At 50.5% G+C, this 17,862-nt stretch overlaps 1 pseudogene; it reads left to right on the plus strand.

The window, feature by feature from the left end:
• Positions 1 to 7,437: 7,437 nt before the first annotated feature.
• LOC127684105 (60S ribosomal protein L6-like) lies at positions 7,438 to 8,326 on the plus strand (annotated as a pseudogene).
• Positions 8,327 to 17,862: the final 9,536 nt, after the last annotated feature.

Genomic DNA, 17,862 nt, shown 5'->3' on the forward strand with positions numbered 1-17,862 from the left:
TTGGCTGCAGGGCGGCCCTGCAGAGCCGTGCTGTCCAATGAGACAGTCGCACGCCTCGGATGCAGGGTGCGATCGGGCTCTGGGGAGCTTCCCATCGCGTGCGCCCTGAGGCCTTGGATTCTGCCGGGGGAAACCCGCTCCTGGGGCAGGGCCTGGGGCGAGCCAGCCCGAGCGGACACCTGTCCCAGTGGTCTGTGATCCAGCGGCCAAGGCTGCTGAGCCCCATTTCTCCAGGCTAAGAGCGTGGACTGCTCCGTGGCTGGGTCCAGCTTTACCTGACACGGAGAAGAAGGAAGAGAGGGGAAGGAGGAGGAGGGGGATTAATTGTCGCTCTCGGCCCTATTCTGTGCCCTCTCCTGTCACATAGATGTCACGTCTACACCTGCCACCTCACTTCTCGCCTCCCAACTCTAGTTGACCCTAGTGAATCACTACTTTGGGTGTGTCAGGAGGAGGAGGCTGGAGCAGACACTATTAGGGGCAACTCCAGCAGGTGCCCTGGGGTGTCTCACCACAGAGCTGTGGTCATAACCCAAGGCTTCTCCCCGCTAGCAAGCAGTCTATCTCTGAGCTACATTCCTGACCTCTGGGATTTACTGGTTGCCCAAATAGCTTGCACTGTTCAAAATCATTCCAGTAATGATATAAAATGACAAAGCAAACAAAAATCGAAACAGAAACTTCTCTGGAAGCCCATTCTAGGCGGTGGAAAAAAGTCACAGTCTAGATAGCTATCTGTGTCTTTGGACTTTTTCAGTCATAGGAGTGGACTCACTTCCTGTTCACATTTATAAACTGACCCTTTGTTACCAGGCTATTAAAACAGTAAAGGGCGTTGAAGAAGTCTCAGTTCCCCTTTACTACACAGTAGAAACCCTTCTATAGAAGACAGTAGAGACCAGAAAACTACCTATCTCCGACAGCCCAACCTGACTGGACTTCTTTCCTTCCTGTGCCCGCCTTGTCCGTCTGTTCTTAGTGGGGAGGTGAACTTTCAGTGCATGGTGTTCCACTTCACATCCAAGCTGAAGTGCGCGCGCGCGCGCGTGTGTGTGTGTGTATGTGTGTGTGTGTGTGTGTGTGTGTATGTGTGTGTGTGTGTGTGTGTGTATGTGTGTGTGTGTGTGTGTGTGTGTGTGTGTGTGTGTGTGTGTGTGTGAGATTCTGGAAGCTGGTGGAGAGATAGCCTGGCAGTTTAGAGCATTGCTGCCCTTGCAGAGGACTCAGGTTTGAGCCCAGCACCACACGTTGGCACACAACCCCCCTCTTTAACCTGCATCTCCAGGACCATTGCTTCCTTCTGCCTTCAGCTCTTATGTGGTGCAGACAAAACACCCGTACACATGAACAACTTAAGATGTGTAATTTTTAAATTTTATGTCTGTGAGTCTGCTTCTGAGGCTAGAAGTGTTGGACTTGTAGGAGCTGGAGTTACAGGCAGGTCAGTCACCAAACAGTGACGGTCACCAAGCTTGGCTCCTGTGGGAGAGCACATAGGACCTGGTCGCGTAGCCGCTGAACCATCTCTCCAGGCCCCCTCCATGCCTTTGTCATTTGAGACAGGATCTGATGTATTCCAGGCTGGCATCAAACTTGCTAGGTAGCCAACCTCTTTAATTCTATTCTCCTGCCTCCACCTCCAATTGGGACTGCAGGCCTCGTTGCATTCTGTGCTAGGGATTGGACTCAGGCAGGCACTACATTAACTGATCTACATCCCAGCCCTGTCTCACTCTGAGGTAAATTTCCCCAGGTTGTCCAGGCTGCCTTTCAATACTCCTGCCTCAGACCACCAAGTACGTGGGATTGTTAAGTAGGCAGTCGGACAGTAGCAAACTTGGTGGCCTTTGAGGACATCTCTCACATAATCAGTTCTGGATCCCACTTCCTGTATTCTGGCAGTGCAGCTTTTAAGGAAATGTCATAATTGATCCTTAATTTTTTTTTAAATTGGGGGGGTGGGGGAGAGCAGGGCGGTGGTGGTGCACACCTGTAATCCCAGAACTCTGGGAGGCAGAGGCAAGTGGATTTCTGAGTTCGAGGCCAGCCTGGTCTACAGAGTGAGTTCCAAGACAGCTAGAGCTATACAGAGAAACCCTGTCTCAAAAAAAAACCAAATCCAAAAAACCAAAAAATTAAAAAAATTAAAATAAATAAATAAAAATAAAAATGGGGGGGGAGAGGGGGAAGGTCTCTCTGTTTAGCTATGGGTAACCTGGAATTCATTATATTCCCTGGTGGCCTGCCAGGGGTTATTTAAGGACCTTTGGAAAAATGTTTTACTACATTTTGTTTGTTTGTTTGTTTATATGTGTGTGTGTGCACATGTGTGTGTGTGTGTAGTATGTGTGTGTATGTGTGTGTGTATGTGTATATGTGTGTGTATGCGTGTGTATGTGTGTGTATGTGTGTATGTGCGTGTATGTGTGTGTGTATGTGTGTGTATATGTGTGTGTGTATGTGTGTGTGTATGTGTGTGTATGTGTGTGTATGTGTGTGTATGTGTGTGTGTATATGTGTGTATGTGTGTATGTGTGTGTGTGTATATGTGTGTATGTGTGTATGTGTGTATGTATGTATGTGTGTATGTGTGTGTGTGTATATGTGTGTATGTGTGTATGTGTGTGTGTATGTGTGTGTGTATGTGTGTATGTGTGTGTGTGTATATGTGTGTATGTGTGTATGTGTGTGTGTATGTGTGTGTGTATGTGTGTGTGTATATGTGTGTGTGTATGTGTGTGCATATGTATGTGTATGTGTGTGTATATGTATGTGTGTGTATGCACATGTGTGTGTGTATGTGTGTGTATGCACATGTGTGTGTGTGTGTGTGTGTGCCACAGAGAGAGAAGGCATAAGAGAACAGTTGGAGGTAATCAGCTCTCTCCTTCCACCCAGTGGTCCCAGGAGTTGAACTCAGATTGACTGGTTTAGTAGCAATCGTCTCTACCTACTGAGCCGCCTCACCAGCCCGGGACAAAGGCGGTCACTATATTGTGCTGGTAAGTTCCCTGTGTCTTACCATTTTCTTTCCCATGCTCTCACGTGGCCCGTGGCTGTGGGATGTGATGCAGGAGAGTGAAGCGTTTAACCTGCTCTTCTATCCCTGGTTCACTGGGATCCTTTCCTTTCCCCATCTGCCATTCCCAGAACCATGAATGACCTTGGCTCAAATTTGGGGGAGGGGAGGGGAGCAGACAGAGCAGCTGGAGCTTGCCCCGGTGTGGCACTGTGGGTTGGTCCCTGAAGCCCAGGACAAAAAATGGAGGCCCTGTGCTGCCTCTACCATGTGTGGATTTCAGGCTTCAGGGCCTTTCAGATGACAAAAGTTACATCTGTTGCTCAAGTGTGTGCACGCATGCGTGTGGTGGGGCGTGGGGCATACGTGAAGGCCAGTGGACAACTGTGATAGTGGCTTCTCTTTTTCTACCACAGAGGTCCCAGGGATTACACTCAGCCCCTCAGGGTTCCCAGCAAGTGTCTCTACTCACGGAGCCATCTCCCTGGCCCCAGTTGCTTTTCTAATTGAGTAGATTCACCAGTAAGACAGCTAAGACTCTAGGCCATGGTTAGGTGTTTTAGTAGCTTTATTTCTGAGGACTTGGCGACTGCCTTACCAGCATAGAGAAGGGCACTGCTCCCCGCTTTCTTCACTTGTGTCCCAAGTGAGAGCAAAGTCACAAAAGGGCACACTGTCCCTTCTTGCCTTTTCTTCCATGGGCTTCTGCCCCCCTGGTGGTTTGTGAAAACAAGGCTTGGGAATCAAGCCAAAGCCAGTCCTAGTGATACTTCTGTTCCCACCAGCTGAGACCAGACCATCTACCACGGCAAGGTGTGGACGGACTCCTTTCCCTCGAGGCCGTGGTTCGCCCTGCTGCTTTCTGCTTCCAACTCCCTTCATTCCGCCTCTGCTGGCTCTGGGATCTCCCTTACTTCCCGATCAGGGGGACTCGCCGCCAGCTACTTCCTCTGCTCCAGTCTCCTCTTGGCTGCTGCTATACCCATTCTAACGTGACCAGGACCTTCCCTTCCAAAGGGTGTGACTGCACTCTCATGATGTTTTCTAGCAGTTCCTACTGTCATGGGACAGAGGTCAACAAATTTCCTTTTTTCCTTTGATATGTATTCCAGGGTAGCAAGCCCCATGATGTATGTATAGATATATATCTATACATACATCTATACATATACATGAACGAATTATATTATATATATGAATTATATATCTATACATACATCTATACATATACATGAACGAATTATATTATATATGAATTATATATATATATATATATATATATATATATATATATATATATATATCAAGGATGCCTATACACATAAACAAATTCTGCTTTTGTAGAGAGAACCTCTTATGTACTGTATGGAAGTATCACCTGTCAATAAAAGCTGGTTGGCCAATGAACTGAGGCCAGAAATAGGAGGTGGGAATTCAGGTAGAGAGAAACTCTGGGAAGGAGTCAAATGCAGAAGGATTCACCCAGAACTCTTAGGAGACAGCAGCAGACTGAGAAGGGGTGACCAGCCATGTGGCACTCACAGAATAGAGTAATTGGGTTAAGTTACAAGCTAGTCAGGAAACAAACCCAAGCTCATGGCCTAGACATTGATTCATATATAAGTAAGTCTCAGAGTCATTATTTCGGGAACTGGGGCGCGGGTGGGAAAGCCCGCAGTTACACGTTTTCTGTTGTCTGTGTCTCCAGAAGGAACAGAGAAAACAGAGGAAGCCAGAGTTCCCGGAGAAAGATGGAGCAAGAACAGGCAGCATTAGATCGCCGGCTCCTCATGAGAGCACGAGCTGGCAGACAGACGCTAGACCTGCGAGGGGACGCGCGAGTCACTGGAAGGGGCAGTACCCAGAATCGGATAGGCACTTTCTACTCTCCCAAATCAAAGGCTCCTTAGACGGGGTGCAAACATTGCCCCTGCCTGGATTCCAGTTGGCCTCTGATACAGGTGTTTTGTTTTTGTTTTTGTTTTTTGCGCCTTCTGTAGCTCAGGCTGGGCTCAAAGTTACTACGTTGTCAGGGTCAGTCATGACTTGTCAAGGTCAATCATGGCCGATAACCACTCCTGCCTACAGTCGTTAGTGAGGCGAGCCTCAACCAAGTAAGTGCCTTGAAAAGATTCAGCCAGAAGGCATTTTCTCAACTAGTGACTGATGGGGGAGGACCCAGCCATTGTGGGCGGTGCTACCTCTGAACAGGTGGGCGGTCCTGCGTGATGTAAGAACATAGCTGAGCAAGTCTTGAGGGACAAGCCAGTAAACAACAGTTCTCTGTGGTCCCTGCATCAGCTAGGTCCCTGCATCTCTGAGGTCCCTGCATCTCTGAGGTCCCTGACTCTCTGAGGTCCCTGCCTGTAGGTTCCTGACCTGCTTGAGTTCCTGTCCTGACTTCCTTCAATGATGAACAGTGATTTAAAAATGTAAGCCAAATAAGCCCTTTCTTTCATCTCCAAGGTGCTTCTGGTCATGGTGTTTTACCATAGCAACAGAAACCCTGACTAGGATGCTCCCTTTCCATGTGCTGAGATTACAGGCCAGGCACCATGTTTGTTTTGGGTAAATTTATTTATTTAAATAATTATTTATTATGTATACAGTGTTCTGAATGCAGGCCAGAAGAGGGCACCAGATCTCATTATAAATGGTCACGAGCCACCATGATGTTACTGGGAATTGAATTTAGGACCTACAGAAGAGCAGCCAGTGCTCTTAACCTCTGGGCCATCTGACCAGCCCCCAGCTGACTTATTTAAATCTACTGTGTGTGTGTGTGTGTGTGTGTGTGTGTTTTCTTGCATCCATGTCTATGCACCACCATATGCATGCCTGGTGCCCTAGGAGACCAGGAAATGACCTCAGTTTCCCCAAGCTGGAGATACAGATGCTTTTAAGTTGTTGTTTGAGTGCTGGGAACGGAACCAGGGCTCTCTAGAAGAGCAGTCAGTGCTCTTAACCATCAAGCAATCTTTTTAGCTCTTGGGTAAACTTTAAAGATCTCTCCTTGATAGTACCCTCTCTGGTCAGTTCTTACCTTGTACTCAGGACACTGGCCTTTGACTTTTGGAGATGGCCACCAGCATGGCACTCCAGTGACAGACATCTGCCTTTCTGTAAACAAGGCCTTCTTAATACATCCTGGTTATGGGCTGCTAATACGGTAGGTGGCATGGTCACAGCCAGCCAGCTGTGAGTAGATGTGAAGGTTTCAGATGCATTTGCCTGGCCTGGATTCTGAGGAGCACTTTACCTCCAGATCAGTAAGTTCCTTTGTTACGGGCTTTTAACTGGTACTCACTCTGCCAACACTGGCCTTTAAAATCATCCCTGGATTTCCCCTCCTGAGATCTCATCAACGCTGTTGTGGCCCTTCTTTATTTCACAGGACGCTCAGCCTATTGGTAAATCTGTGGGCATTGGATACCATCTTTGTGACTCTTGAAGACCCTAGTTCTCTGGAACCAGGTTCTGTCTATTGTAATATTGTCTGATCCTGTTAGTCTCTGAAGCTGTTTGATTGGCTGCCACCTTCACTATCTCTTTCTGTTCAGTTGATCTACCCTCAGGGGGTCATATGAGAACCTAAATCCATCTGTCTGGGCCCCTGATCTTCTTCCAAGGTCTGAAGTCCAGCAAGACTGAAGACATAAATGCTTCTACCTTGTTTCAGCCTGAAGTAGCCAGATCAACTAACTCAGTACTGGTCACCTAAGTGATTTTAATGCCTACCTCTTGAGAGGGACTCTTAGGCAGCTATTGAAAGCCAGATATTAGCAGGCATGGTCATTGAGGCTGGTTCCCTGAAGTCAGCTTGGACTCCACCTCCTGTTTCCCTGACAAACTCTGAGTTTTAAGAATGGAGAAGTATCTTGATTGTGCTCCTTAAAACTGACAGTACTGTGTGAAAGGGGGCTGGGTAAGGAAGCAGGGCTCTGTGTCCCCCTATGGGAAAACCATTTCCTTCTGGTTAAGCAAGGCTGGTCTATAAATTTGTTTGTTTGTTTATTTATTATTATATTTATTTAGTGTTTGTGTGTGTAGCAGAGAGTAGAGGTCAGAGGACAACTTGTGGAACTCAGTTCTCTCTCTTCACTGTGTGGGTCCTCAGGACTGAGGTCAGGCCATCAAGCCTGGCCACAGGTATCTGAGCCCACTGAGCCATCGTCCTGTCCTGCGTCCCTTCTTCCTGTTCCTTGCCTTTTAATCGATTTGATTACATAATTTATTTATTTATTATTTATTCACCAAAAGTACTAGATCTAGTAAAAAAAAAAGAAAAAGGAATGGTTTATGATTTTTACTTTGTCCCTGGTTAGAGAAATAACATTTTTTTTTTTTTAAGATTTTATTTATGGTCATTACTTATAGACCAGAAATCGCCGCCTTAGTTCTCTTTCCCATCTTGCAATATGGCGGGTGAAAAGGCAGAGAGGCCTGAGACAAAGGAGAAGAAACCTACAGCCAAGAGGGCTGGCGGTGATGCTGCTGCCTCTGGTCTCCAGGCTGCTGGTGCAGGCAAAAATGGTCACCCTAAGGTTAAAAAGCCCAGGAAGGAGAAGCCTCATTGCAGCCCAAACCCTGTCCTGGTTAGAGGAATTGGCAGGTGCTCCCGATCTGTATGTATTCCAGAAAGGCCTTGTATAAGAGGAAATGCTTAACTGCCAAGACCAAGGTTAAAACGAAGAAGAAAAAGGAGAAGGTCCGTGCTACTGTCACAAAAACAGTTGGTTGGGACAAGAACGGTGGCACCCCGGTGGTGAGGCTTCAAAAAATGCCTAGGTATTATTTTATCGAAGATGTGCTCCAGAAGCTCTGAGCCCTGGCAAAAAGCCCTTCAGCCAGCGCGTGAGAAGACTGCGCTCCAGCATCACCCTGGGACTGTCCTGATCATCCTCCTGGGCGCTACAGGGGCAAGAGAGTGGCTCTCCTGAAGCAGCTGGGCTCTGGCTTGCTGTTCGTGACTGGATCTCTTGCCACCAACAGAGTTCCTCTGTGCAGAACACACCAGGAGTGTGTCATTGCCACCTCTACAAAAGTTGATGTCAGGGAGGTTAAAATCCCCAAACACCTGACTGATGCTGACTTCAGAAGCAGCAGCTACGCAAACCCAGGCATCAGGAGGGAGAGACCTTTGACCCAGAGAAGGAGAAATATGCGATTACAGAGCAGCGGAAGGCTGGTCAGAAAACTGTGGACTCGATTTTGCCAAAGATTAAAGCCGTTTCTCAGCTCCAGGGCTGCCTGCCATCTCAGTTCTCCCTGAAAAACAGGATGTGGCCTCGCAAACTAGTGTTCTAAATTACTAACAACCTAATTAAACAGCTTCATATGTTAACAACAACAACAACAGAAAGATTTTATTTAACTTTTATTTTATACACAAGTGCCCTATCTACATGGCTGCATGGCAGAAGATCCCATTACAGGTGCGCCACCATATGGTTGCTGGGAATCAAATTCAGGACCTCTGAAAGAGCTGACAGTGCTCTTAACCACTGAGCCCCAAGAAATAACATTCTTAACTGTCTAAAATATAAGGGTGGGTAAGGTGTGGTGTTCATAGTTTTAATCTCAGCACCTGGGAGGCAGAAGCAGGCAGATATTTTGACTTTAAGGCTAGTCTGGTCTACGTAAGAGAGTTCTGGGCTAGCTGGGGCTACATAGTAAGAAAGACCCTGTCTCAAATCAAACCCAACTGTATTAAGGTGTAATTTATAGACAACAAAAAAGAGTACATGTTCGGTGTTTGTGTCTACTCATGAGTTTTGACAGCTTGGAGAGGCCTCCAGTCAAGACATCAATTACTGCTTCCCAGAAGGCTGTCTTGGGAGGTGGCGCCCTCTTTCCCACTGCCCCTCCCCTAGGTTGTGTGCTGTGATTCCGATTGGGCAAGCTTCCCAGCCTTGCAGCTGCTCCCGGCGGTTGATTCAGCTTCGTGTGGGCGGGGCCAGGAAGGGGAAAGTGCTCGCTTCTGTGCTGTGGTTCTGCGGTTTGTCCCTTTTGCTTGTGGGGTAGTGGTGCCTTTAGTGGACAGGTGTTTCTGGATTGAAACTAACAGTAAGGCGGTGAGGGGCCCAGACCCTGACGCCCCCATGAGTAATGAACCCTGAGTTGCTAATGGTCTTGTGTTCTGGGCATTTGTGTGGCTTCAACAAGTTTTGCTCATCTGTTTGTGGGTTTCTTTCTTGTTCTTGTTCTTGTTCTTGTTCTTGTTCTTGTTCTTGTTCTTTCTTTCTTTCTTTCTTTCTTTCTTTCTTTCTTTCTTTCTTCTTCTTCTTCTTCTTCTTCTTCTTCTTCTTCTTCTTCTTCTTCTTCTTCTTCTTCTTCTTCTTCTTCGAGACACGGTTTCTCTGTGTAGCTTTGGCTGTCCTGGAACTCACTCTGTAGCCCAAACTAGCCTCTGCTGGGATTTTTGGTGTGTGCCCTCTCTGCTGCCACCCCACCGCCCCCGCCCTACCATCACCACTTCTTCCTTCCTTCCTTCCTTCCTTCCTTCCTTCCTTCCTTCCTTCCTTCCTTTCTTTCTTTTCTTTTCTTTTCTTTCTTTCTTTCTTTCTTTTCTTTTCTTTCTTTCTTTCTTTCTTTCTTTCTTTCTTTCTTTCTTTCTTCTTTCTTTCTTTCTTTCTTTCTTTCTTTCTTTCTTTCTTAAGATTTATTTATTTTATGTATATGAGTACACTGTAGTTGTCTTCAGTCATACCAGAAGAGGGCATCAGATCCCATTACAGATGGTTGTGAGCCACCCGGTGGTTGCTGGGAATTGAACTCAGGACCTATGGAAGGTCAGTGCTCTTAACCGCTGAGCCATCTCTCCAGCCCAACACTTCATTTTTTTTTAAGTGAACAATTTGCTGTCCATCTATCTCCAAGGTTATTGACCTCTGCGAGGATCTTTACGGTTGTTCTTCCCGCCTTGCTCGGGCTTGAGGCATTCTCTCTCTCGCTTGTGTCTGACTCGGTCAGTTGTCCGGGGACCTAGCCTTTGGTTAGCTGTGAAGGTTTCCCCTCTGCTTACCCTGTGTTCTGTACAGCACTGGGCACCACAGCATCTGGAAGCCCCTTGCTGAACTGAACTCAGTCTCCCTCTCTTCCCAAAGCCGCCACTCCCCGGTGTGAGACTCTGTGTTCCCGACAGCAACAGCGGGTGAAGGCTGGCCTGGGAGGGGCCCCAGTTCTTCCCTGAGACACTAGCTGCCCTGCTCTCTGGACACACCCACAAGGGTGGAGGCGCAGCATTTGGAGGAGTCCCTGGTTTCCTATAGCCCAGCTCTACCTAGCTCCTCCCCAGCCACGCCCCTCCCCAGAGGTGGGCACTACTCAACAAAGGCTTCAACTGGATTTATTCAGAGGAGGTGGTAGAGGGACGAGCTCCCAGGATGTGAGACCCCCATGGCTGGAAGGTAACTGCTCTAGGGGTTGCAGGCCTAAAAGGTAGACGCCACACAGAGCCCACCACAACGGTGGTGGGAGGGGCTTGGGCTTGCAGCCTAGGGTAGATCTCCGAGTGGAAACAGCCCCTCCTCCCTCCTCCTGCCTCCTGCACTGACCACCCCAGGACACTAGATCTCAGTAGTGCTTCCCCGTGGGGCTCTCCCCTGCCCCAAAGGAGGGGCTCTTAAGACTGCTAGTCTGGAATCTGCCTACTGTAGCCGAAGTCTCCCAGGAGCCTCTGGTCTCTCTAAGGCTGTGACTTGGGATCCATGTCACCCGTGCGTGGAGGGCAGCTGGTAGGATGGGGTGTATCTCCTTCCCAGGCTTCACCAAGGGCCTTCCAGACCAGCCTAACCACCTCGAAGTGCCCGGGGAACTGGCAGAGTGGCATTCCAGGACTGTGACACTGGGGCTAAGGTCTCCAGCATCTCAAGGGGAGGTAAGGAGATAGGAAGTGAAGCCAGCGGTGGTGGGAAGGAGGCTTGCCCTCCCAGAGGACCCCCGCCCCGCCCCAGGGGCCACCCACAGCCCTCTTTACAGTGGTGAAAACTGTCCAGGGCCGCGGTGGGTACTTGCAGCCACTCTGGTCTATTCCAGAGAGCTAGTGGTGAGTGGGCAGATGCAGGTGAGTGGGCAGATGCAGGTGAGTGGGCAGATGCAGACGAGGCCTCGTCCCTCACCCTTCCTCCTTCCCACAGATGAGCCGTCCTGGACCCCCAGAGGAGAAGGTCTCTGACACCCAGTTGTCCGGGGCTCCCGATGCCCCTGGAGATGCTCCTGGCGATGACATACATGGTGCAGAGGATTCAGACTTGGTGCCCTCTGTCACCCTGGCTGCAGTCCTCATCTTATTGTTCCTCCTGATGTCATTCTGGCTAGCATAGCCCCCCTGCCAAGCCTCCTGCCACTCTGAGCAGAGGGCAGCAGCACGGCTGGGCTTCTAGCTCCACTCTGGGTCAATGGCATTCAATGCTGTGTGAGACCGTCGAAGGAGGACCCCGTGGGAGGCTACGGCCTGGACCCCCAAGTGTGGGCAGCCCATGTTCATTCATCTGGTCTGCTCCCATTGATAACTAGCTTTAGCTGTGTTCCCAATTTTTGGAAAGCCATGCTGGGGGCTTCCTATAAAGCTGAATGACTCCAGGCCTTTGTACCAATGAGTGGGAGTAACTGTGTGGTCAATCTTTGTATTCTGGGCCTCAGTTTTCCCAGTTTTCAAGGTGGGCTGGCAGTGCCTGTTTCTTGGAATTTTGAGGAAGGTGCCCAGTGAGTGGCCTTCTGTGGTCACTCTGATCTATGCTCCCTCAGCACACTGGCCTCTGAGCACTCACCCAAAAGATTCACGGCAAAGGGGCAAAGGAGCTGCCTCCAAAGGATACACTGGTATCATCTGCCCCCTGGTGGTCAGAGATAGAATTGCACTGGCATAGAGGCTCCCTTGGAAGTGTTTGCTTTTTTTTTTTTTCCCCCTGAGATGTGAAATTTTGAGATTTTTGGATGATCATGGATCCTATTGCCCACTGAAAATGGTTTTGGCATTTGGTGCTGTTGTCTGTTCCCCATCTCTGTCTTTGATCTAAAAGCCATTAGAGAGGAGGCAGCTCTCCTGTTTTAAGAGAGGATTACGTGTAGTTCCCTTCTCAGGACACGGTGCCTTCCTGCCTTCAGCAGCCTGAGTCCCAGGAGACTTTCCTCTCAGGCATGACTGATTTTCAGGTAGGGATCTGCTTGTTGGGTCTGGAAGGACAAGGCCGTGGTACAAACCTATCTAAAGAACCCTGTAGTTATCTACATCCCACAGGGTCACTGCTCTGCCAGGCCTGGGGGAAGGGTTTACTGAAGCGTTCAGAGACTGGACTGGGTAACCCAGGGCTGCTACGGCCTGGCTGGCGGCCAGAGGCTGTCAGGAGGCTCTGGGGTGTCTCCAGGAGGGCTGCCTCAGATGGTGGGGTGTTCATGTTCTCCAGATGCTAGCTTTCCTTCCAGGACCTCGGGGTCTTGGGAGGATTCCTAGAGGCAGGAGGGAGGCGTGAGGATGAGTCGGAGCACTGGTTTCTGAACTGTTTTGTGTCCATGCCAGGGCCCCAGGAGAAGGGGCTGCTCCTTCCTGGGAATATAAAGCACAGGACTGTGTGCCCCACTGGGGACAAATCCCTCTGCTCCAGGATGACAGCAGTCCTAGTCCAACACTTGGGTCCTGTCTTTCCAGGCAACGTGAGAAGTGAACAGGGCTTCAAGTGGCCTCAGAGAGTCTTGGAAGAGTGTAGGCGTTGTCCTTGAAGCAGCGGTGACAGGCACTTTGGGTGGTAGACGGAGGGCAAAGGCTAGGAGTTGGATGTTGCCTTCCCTTCTGGATAGGGGGTGCCATGCTGGGGGTGGGTGCTCAAGCAAAGAGAGGAGTGGGTCTCTCCACGGGCCGCCGTGGGTAGACCTCCACAGTGAGGCTCCGCACGTGAGAAGTAGCAGGGCCTCAAGTATGGCTCCTGCCACATCTGTCCTTCTCCTCCCCTGTTCCTGCTGGAGGGGAGAAGCTGAATGCAGACACCTGCCCCTCCTGGTCTCTGGGTTTCTACTCGTGTCCCCTTGGGTGCAGCTGCTTAGATAACAACTCTGATCTCTTTGGAACTTAGCACAAGTTGTCACTTTCTGTCAGGTGTGATCCCAAGCCCCTCATCCCTTCCGACACCTCCCCACCCTGGTGGAGCTGACCAGATGCAAAGCTAGAACATCAGTGTCCTTTCTCCCGATGGCTGAGGTCACCGCTGCAGATGTCAGGCATTTGTGGCAGCAGCACCCTGGAAATCATGAAGACTGCAGGCTTCGAGGAGCTCAGGAGAGCTGGGCCGTGGACCAGAGCTCTTCCAGGCTTGCTTACCTGAATCCAGGCTCTACCCACAGTTCCAGTGCCAACCGCTATCCATGCAGGCCAGCGGAAGCACATGCATTGCTAAACAGGACGCATGAAATGCCCTGTGGTGTCCATGTACGTCTCCAGCTCACTCCATCTGGCCCCGCCCCTGGATTCTCACATGCCCACCATCGCAAGGACCCGGGGAGAGTGCAGGCCAGGAGGAAATTGCATCTGCAAGGAAAATATTGTTTTGTAGAATTCAGTGGCCCATTGTATAAACATTGTGGTTCTGCCTCAGGTTTTTTCCTGCCTGTCTCCTACCTCCGGCTCTTCCAGGGAGCACCAGGCAGCCAGATGCCTGAGGTTAGGAAAATATGTGCTTTGGGTGAGTTGGCTGTTTCAAAGGGTGACAGGATGGACTTGGGGACTTTACCAGGTGTGTCAGAGAATCCAGGAGTAGGGCTGGTTGGAGGTTTCTTCCAGAGGCTTGTACAGAGACAGTGTATGGATACACATGTGGATATGACGGTTTGTCTATATACATCTGTGTATATACATTATGCGTGCATGCGGATAATTATACATGTGTATGCATTTTCCATGTGGTGTTTGTACAGTGGCAGCAGCAGGGGTGAGGGGTGGGATGAGGGATGGGGTTGAGGAGGGGTATCCTCAGAGCTCCAGTACAACTACCGGATGGGTCAGACACAGGGAGAGTTCAGGGGCTTCACAGGGGCGAGACCAGTACCTCCTTGGGACAGGAGTGGCTGGAGGCAAGTGGGCACTCAACACTGCTGTGGCCTTTTCCACTTATGAAGTAGACGCAGGCTCTTGGGCAGGGTTGTCTCTAGGCTCTAGAAAAATCCTGGGCTTTCTATCTGATAAACTGGGGCTGGTGACCTTCTCCTCACTTGGGATAAAGGGTTTAAACACTGTAAGGGGCGTGTGGTATGCTCCAGAGTCAGGTAGCCCTCCCTGCATCGCCTGTGTATCCTGAGGGAAGGGAGAGGCTTAGTGCTGCTGTCCTCAGAGGCAGGCAGAGGTGGCTCTCAGGACAGTGGGACGGTGCTACTGCCTGCCTGCCTGCCTTAGATGAGCCAGCGGTCCCCTGAGAGGAGAAAGACAGGGACGAGGAGGGGAGGGCAGCCCAGGGCAGGAGGCCGAGACCATCCCGTGGCAGTGATGAGCAGTTCCAGGCCATCCACAAACATGCTACCAAGCACCATCGAAAGCCCTGACTGAACCTCATCTTCTTTCTAGCTTCCTGTGAGGTTCTGTAAGGTCAACTCATAGTGACGGAGTTACATCACTGGCTATGGGGAGCAAGGGGGGTGGGGTGATAGCTGGGGAAGAAGAGGCATCAGCACACAGACGATGGCTGGGCAACTGCGCAGAGGCAGGTGTCCAGGCCTGGGCGACTGTTCATCCTTGAAAGGCAGAGACTTCCTTGGGAGCCATGCCCTGGGAGACCTCTCTGTTTTCCTGTGTGTCCCTTCCATTCCTGACACATTTATAGGACTCCAGCCCATCCATAGGTGTTAGGGACATCTTACTTAGGGGCAGGAAGAGGGACCGGGGAAGCAGTGTTGACCCCTCTGCTGCCCCATCCATTTCTGTACCTGGGGCCCTAAGGACAGCTCCTGTTTGTCCCTGCCTGGCAACCTAGACCTGAGCCCTCACAGTGTGGCTTTCCCCCTACAACCTCTGTTTCCTCTCAGACATGGCTAAGCCTGCTGAGTCCCAAAAGATGCAAAGCTGACAAATCTACCTGTCCTGCCTGCCTGACACCTACCTCCTTGTAGCCCTAGTTAACACCCTGCCCAGGGCGCTGCCAACTCCAGGTGGCCACTAAGTAGCAAAACAGATGCAGATGCTTTTCTTGCTCAACAATGACATTGTGTGTGGGTTTTTTTTTTTTTTTTGGCTGGATATTTCTGGCCAGAAATGGGCTAAGCGACTGTCCCATTGCTCTGCCCTGTCCCTCACCAGTCTCCTGCTGTCCTGACTAGCCAATGTCAGGGTCAGCCCAAGACCCCACCTGCTTCTTGTTCAGACTGAGCCCAGTTGGAACCCCTGGGGCCGCAGGTGGCCTGGGACACTTCCTTTGAGTTATTTTTGGCTGGAGCTGGCCTGTGGACTCCTAGCCAAAAGCAATTACTAAATTTTCATCTTGTTTTGCTGACAGTTTAGATTATGCCAAAAAAAGTTCTGCCAAGAGGCCTGAGGGCACCTCAGGGGAGCAGAGGTGGACGCTCCCCGGGAGGGGAAGAGACAGTTGAGGTCTGTCTGTTTATGACTGTGATGTGACCTTCCGCCCCCATTGTCCTTTACCCTGTACCAACAGGGACATTGCCTCCCACCTGTAGCAAAGGACCCTGGGGTGCCCAGGATTTGGCCGCAGTCCTGGAAACTGTTTAGCAAGGGAGGTCAGGGTTTGCTCTGGGAGCGAAGGCTCTGCTTTTGCCTATGGGTACAATTGACCTTACTGAGGATAAACTGGATAGGTGCTGGGAAGTGCCAGAGCCCAGCTAGGATGTGTCGGAGGCCTTTTTTTCTGACCCTGGATCCAGGCAGGATCTGCCCCGACAGCTTTCCTCTCACCAGCAACTGAGATGAGAAACAGACATAGCCTTCGGAACGCCCTCAGTGCTGGATTCCACTGTCTACCTACACCGCTGGAGGCTGTGGGGCTGGAGGTGGTGGTGGGAGTGATTCTCATGGTCTAAAAGAACAGCACATCCTAGCCGGCTAGCAGGGCGTGGGGGCTGCCCTATGGAGCTCCCATAGTTCCACGGGGGACCCACCATCGAGCATCCTTAACCCTCAGAACCCAGGCTCTGGGAGGCTGGGAACTGTTTTGTGACCTGACACGCTGGGGTAGTAGAATCTCTGGAGTTTGCACTGGACAGAGTTTTTAGCATCACTGGCTGGCATCGCCAGGCTGGCCCAGGTTCTAGGTAGCCTAGATTATGGTATACACACAGCTGAGCATTTCTTTGCATTTGGTCTCATGGGTGCACTCGACCCTGGCGCCCCTTTCCATCGATTTCCTTGCTTTCTGTCTCCTCTTTCCAACCTCACCATAAGCAGTGTTGAAGGGGGGCTAGAGAGCCACGGCTCCCGCCTCCATGGTGAGACATAATCTAGGTCGTCATCCACCAGGCCAACAGCCTGCACACACAGTCAGTTTCCTAGGGTGCTGTGTGAGTGGTGCTGTGGCCACACTATGCAAGCATTAAAGATGGACCGGCCACGCTGACGCAGCAGGCCATGGACATTCCCCCATGGAGATGCTGTCTTGGTTTTCTCTGTTTTGTTTTTTAAAGATTTATTTATTTATGTATATGAGTTCTGTAGCTGTCCTCAGGCACACCAGAAGACCACATTTGATACCATTACAGATGGTTGTGAGCCACCATGTGGTTGCTGGGAACTGAACTCAGGACCTCTGGAAGAGCAGTCAGTGCTCTTAACCACTGAGCCATCTCTCCAGCCCCAAGGTTTCTCTGTTTTGTTGTTGTTGTTGTTTGTTTTTTGTTTTTGTTTGTTTGTTTGAGTCCCCTTCATCTAGCTATAGAGTAAAACAAAAGTCACTACTTTGGCTGGGCGGTGGTGGCACACGTCTTTAATCCCAGCACTTGGGAGGCAGAGGCAGGCGGATTTCTGAGTTTGAGGCCAGTCTGGTCTACAGACTGAGTGAGTTCCAGGACAGCCAGGGCTACACAGAGAAACCCTGTCTCGAAAAAAAACCAAAAAAATAAAACCAAAACAAAAGTCACTACTTTGTACTTGACAGTACAAAGGAAGGACCTTTCCCATGAAGGAGATCCTAGTGTGCAGGGGCTGATGTCTTGCATGCATGTGTATTCAGAACTGGGACCTGCATTCCTATGACTTGTGCAATGCAGGGGCCCTACATAGGAGCTGTGGCCAGCAGGGGGCGCCTCTGTGCCGGCAGATCGCAGAGCCACTGAGATACTGGTGCTCCCAGACGGAGCAGCACTGAGCATCCTAGCAGGAGTGGAGTGGCCAGGCACCTCTGCTCCTCTCTCTTTCTACCCTCTTCTCTCTAGTTAGTGCTATAGGTACTATAGGTGCTGCTCCTCCCAGCCAGACTCTCATTCCTCCTGTTTAGATCTAGACAGCTTATCTATATTAAACCTTGCAGGCCCGTTGGGAGTGCAGAAGGTGCTCTCTTGGATATATAGTGCCCTTTGCTCCAGGATCCAGTGCTCCATCTAATCTATGTGATGTGCTCTGTTTGGTGCTCACGACTGGCATCTGCAGGAGTTCTCCTCCTTCACTTCACCCCCAAAGCTGGCCGGCCTGGTGCAGCCTTGACGACCTGGAACCAGCTCCTGGCCTCTGGGAAGCCCAGCTGCAGCTGACTCGGCCTTCCCCCCAGCGGGAGCTGAAACCCTTGACTCCTCCAGGCTCTGGTTGGCAAGCAGCAGCCAGGCCTCCGGGAAGGATTCCTGGGGTGCGGTGGTGGTGACTGGCTGCGGTACAGGGCATGGATCCCTGCAAGGCAGACTATCCTGGGAACTCCTGT

Source organism: Apodemus sylvaticus, chromosome 5 (genome assembly GCF_947179515.1).
Source record: "Apodemus sylvaticus chromosome 5, mApoSyl1.1, whole genome shotgun sequence".
NCBI lineage: Eukaryota > Metazoa > Chordata > Mammalia > Rodentia > Muridae > Apodemus > Apodemus sylvaticus.